Source organism: Nematolebias whitei, chromosome 11 (assembly GCF_014905685.2).
Source record: "Nematolebias whitei isolate Nwh7 chromosome 11, NemWhi1, whole genome shotgun sequence".
NCBI lineage: Eukaryota > Metazoa > Chordata > Actinopteri > Cyprinodontiformes > Rivulidae > Nematolebias > Nematolebias whitei.
Genome location: NC_056508.1, coordinates 48,241,105 through 48,245,876, shown reverse-complemented (window position 1 = coordinate 48,245,876; position 4,772 = coordinate 48,241,105). Strand labels below are relative to the sequence as shown.

The window sequence follows — 4,772 nt, the reverse complement described above, 5'->3', positions numbered from 1 at the left end:
TGTGCAAGCAGGCGCCCAGCTTTTTCACCGTGTTCGTAAGAACCCCGTCTAGATTTAGAGATTAATACTCTGCCTGCTGCGTGCACAAAGTGTTCAGTTCAGTTTGAAGTGATAAATGTTTTTTCATTAGATTCTGTGAGGAGTGGCTACGTTCTCTGTCTAACTGCAGCATCTCATCCGTTATCTGTTCTAGCCACGCCCACCCCTTTTTGTTGTTTGCGCAGTAAGAAATGATTTGACCCCTCAGGTAGGCCTTTAATGCCTCCCACACAGTAGAGGGTGGCGTTCCTGGAGTTCAGTTAACTTGGAGGAAAAATTCAGTTCCACATGTAAGTGACGGTCCTGATGTTTCTTTGAATTATTTTAATCTGCTTCCATCCCCGCCGCTCGCACCTGGAATAATGTTTCCTTTGATGTACAGTAGTCCCTCGTTTATCGCAGGGGATCCGTACCCCGAAGACCCGCGATAAGTGAAAAGCCGCAAAGTAGAAATAGTAGTACAAGTAGTAAGTAGTGGTATATTTTAATATATATATATATGTATGAATGTATATAAAGGCATTTTAAACCCTTCCCACACTATTACAATAAACAATGTTTCTAAACTCTAAACGCTCTAAAAGAGCACAGAGTACCATGATTTCAGCTCTCTGCCTCCTGTGTTCTTGGCCACACCCACTTCTCTGCTCTGCATGGAGAACAGCTGATCAGCTGCAGCAGGAAGTTTTTCCTGCAGTGTGGGCTGCACAGAGGTGCAGCAGGTGCTAAATAATTTAAAATGATTTATTGTAAATAATAATTCCATGCCGATGGTGCGGCTCATCCATCAATCAGCCAGTTGTGTGGCATGTCCAATCTTATTTTGAAAAACCGTGATAGAGCGATTCCACGAAAAATGAACCGTGAAATAGTGAGGAACTACTGCACACCACTGCTCTTTTGGGGTCGACAAAAACCCCGTCCTTCCCTCTGTACGTGACCCTGAGTCTCGCAGGGAAAAGGAGGCCATATTTAACCCCGACTCGTTCCGCAGGAGCCGCTTCACCTCGGTGAAAGCTGCTCGTGATCTTGCCACCTGTGTGGAGCGGTCAGCCGAGATGAACACGGCCGACCCTTTGAAGTTTATTCGACCGCCGCTGCAGAGTCTCCACACGTTCCCGACGGTAACGGAGCTTGGCCACGACCACTCTGGGTCTCCCATCCGAGCTGCCCCTGGCCGGTGTCCGGTACACGAAGTCTATCAGCGGTGGTTTATCCAGTTTTAGGACTTCCGTTAGCATGTTAGCAATCACAGTGGGTGAACCCGCCGACTCGGGAAGTCCAATAATCCTAATGGTATCGCGTCTGGTTTGCCCTCTACGGCTTCGGACTGTTTTTTTAGCCCATCAGTTTCGGTCCTCAGCTCCATCGCTGTTGAACGCAGCTATTCCAGTTCCAAATTAGCAGACCCTGCCCGGTCGATCTCCGCCCTGAGAGACGCAGCGGCGTTCGTCATCTCGGCCCGAACCTCCAACAATTCACTCTTGATGAAGTCAAAATGTTCGGTCAGAGCTGCTCCCAGTTCTTTGTGAATCATTGCAACACCGGCTCTTACTGAGGCCAGGAGGTCTGACCCCAGAGCCGAGTCGTCTCTCCCTCCGAAGCCGCCGCCTCTCCGGCGTCTCTCACACGGCAGGCCGAAGCGCTAGCATTAGCATTAGCGATATGTAGCTGTGGAGACGATGGAAAACTTTAGATTGTTTGTGCTTAGAGGCCACATCACCAGCTTGTTGGTCCAGTACTGCGGCGACACCGGTCTCGGAAACAGAATCCAGCCCAAAGGAAGCGAGAGTGCCGTTATAAAAATGAGTTTTCCATCAGGCCTGACGGGAACGCTCCGAGACGCAGCCTACATCATCGGCGCCATCTTGAGTGTCTTCGGGTGAACCTACTTTTAGTTTTAGCTAACCTATTAATAACACTTTAACATTTTGATACTTTTAGCTTTGAGTTAGCCTGTTGTTAATTTTGGTTTGGGGCTAACCATTTGACACTGTTAAATAATCTTTTTCTGCTTTAGCTACATATCTGCTTCTTTGAGCTTTAACATGTCCATGTCCCCTCCTTCAGCAGTTGTCCTTCAGTGCTCGGCGTCCACAGCGGGTCTGAGTGTTTTACAGTGAAAGTCTTTAGTTTTCATGTCTGAGCTGCGTTCTGTTCTCTTGTTTGACACGAATGATTCATGAGCAGCCGCAGCCGCAGCGGTACTAATCCACGCCTGCAGCATCTCTTTCCACTCCTTCACCCATTCAATCTGTCGCTTCCTGCAGGTTTCTCCACCTGAATCGGGTTCATAACGACCAGAAAAACAAGACAAGTCTGTTCCTGCTGCTGTTTTCTTTTTCTCTTCTCTCTCTTTCCTCTCGTTCTCCACGTTACTATCACTTTCTCTCTCTTCACTTGTTTCTTCTTGCCCCTGGTTTCACAGTAACTTTTAATCCAGGAAGGCGAGACGGACTGGGGCTGAGTTTACTCTTTCTGCTGTTAGTTGGTAATCCTCCTGGTAGTCAGCTGGTGGGTTAGTTAGTGGGTCAGGTGAGTGAGCAGAGCGAGTTCAGGGAGGTCAGTCATGCTGAAGCCGAGCTGGAGACGATCAGGAGGATTAAATGAAGTAAAAGCAGAACGACATGACTGTAGGAACCCCGGTAAGACTCTAAATGTTCTTTATTACAGCAGTTTGTTGATCTGATGAGCAGTTTGTGATTTAAATCATGATTATTAGTTATACAAACAGCTGTAAGGAGCAGGATGTAAACACACAGTTTGTGTCAGGGCTGTCAGATAGAACATTATGAAATATTCTACTGTTACTTTGAAATTATCCTATTTTGACCCAGACTATAGTAACGGTATGTGTACATGTGTGTGTGTGCGTGTGTGTGTGGGGGGTCACCTTAATTGTCCCACAAGGCCAGGGTGGGGGGGGGATGAGGTCTGTGCTGTGGTTGGAGAGCACACTCACATGAGAGGAGGGGGGTCGCGTGCCTTGCAACCAGTCTGGCTGGTCAGATGGGATTTCTTTTTTCTTTTGAACATTTTTTGGTGCACAAAAATACAAAAACTGTCACAAATTTGGACATTTTAAAAACAATTATTGTGTATTGCAAAACCCCACCACTTTATAAATACAATAAATGTCATACATCTGGCACTGGTTTGCATTTTAATCCAAATGTTGGTTGAATTGAAACGCAGCCTGCAGCGCCCCTGGTGGCAGCAGTTGGAACTACAGCCTCCAATGTGAATTCTGTTCCGGTCCTTTATGTTGTTTGTTTGTGTCACTTGTTTTTATAATTGATTTTTATGTGCAGTTATAACCTAAAAACAATATAATATAATCATTAAAATAAATCTAAATAGTGTTTTTTTTCTATTTAAAATTACTGTTGCGCTGCCTGAAAGGGCAAGAACGCAAAAACAGGAAAATATACACAGAAAAATGGATTAAAGAAAAAAATGGGTCATTAAAATAAAAGAAACAATAAGATATAACCTGGGAACTCAAATAGTCCAATACAATGACAAAAATGGACAGCCCTGGGCATGATCCTTACAGTTCTGGCGGATGACCCGGAGACCATCCAAATAGGAGTAAGAGTTCAGACAGATGGCCTAAAAGATACCGCGACATGTGGGCATTGTGTTGAGCCTGCGTCTTTCTGGTCCCAAGTTGGCTGCCCTACCTCGACATCACAGCGGCCACAACTGGTGTGATAGCATCCAAACAAGATTACAAGCAAAAACAACTGGACTTCTGTTTTGTAGCTGAAGACGTTTCACTTCTCATCCGAGGAACTTTCTTAACACATAAGAGGAGGAGGTCTCAGATTTCAGCTTTCAAAAACGTATAATGCACCTTTAAGCCTGATACCCAGCCATTTTCACACCTGTCAGGAATTTTAACCGTGTGACCAGAGTGGCCCGTCTGTGAATCAAACTAAGGTTGTTTTCACACTTGATAGTCCGGTAGACTCGGTTCAATTGGGGATCAAAATTCAAATTTGTCTTGAACTTTTTTGAATTCATGTGATCAGTAATGCAGTGCGACTTCGCTGTGGCGACCCCTGACGAAGGGATCAGCCGATAGAAGAAGAAGAAGTAATGCAGCGTGCTGCTCCCTCTGTGTCCTCCACATGTGGATCTAGCAGTTCATTCCAGTCTGTTGTGTTGAAGAAGTCCTTGAGAGCTTCTTCCACCTCAGGAGACCAAACTCAGAATGAGCATGTGATGATGGGCTGTCTCAGTCAGTACCATTGGTTTGTACAGAAGCTGTAGGAGAACCAGATAGTGGTCAGATTTTCCCAGTGGGGGTAGTGGGGTTGCCCTGTTCCCTCAGATTAGCATACAACAGCTCAGTAGTTGGGTTGTTCCTGGTGGGGCAGTCCACAAACTGGTGAAAAGACGTGAGTGTGGAGTCCAGTGTCACATGGTTAAAGTCCCCAGAACTTACAAAGAAAGCCTCGGGGTGTTGTGATTGTAGCGCTGCAGTGGTGGGGTGAATGACGTCACACGCCGCCTGTACGTCCGCCCCCGGGGAGTGTAAACAGGTAAAAATGGTGTGTGAGAACTCGGGCAGGAGGTGGAACACCTGGAGAGCTGGTGCAAAGAGAATAACCTTCACATCAATGTGAAGAAGATGAAGGAGATGACTGTGGACTTCAGAAGGAACAAACACACCTACACCCCAGAATACAATAGTCCCTCACTACTTCGCAGTTCATTTATCTTGGACT

General features: G+C 46.1%; 1 protein-coding gene across 1 annotated transcript in view; it reads left to right on the top strand.

Moving 5' to 3' along the window:
- Nucleotides 1-2,423: 2,423 nt before the first annotated feature.
- The window catches only part of LOC119417224 (tyrosine-protein phosphatase non-receptor type 7), a gene marked incomplete at its 3' end in the record, with an annotated part of 14,341 nt that continues 11,992 nt past the window's right edge, over nucleotides 2,424-4,772 (top strand). The window contains 1 exon segment of the mRNA XM_037684437.1: nucleotides 2,424-2,684.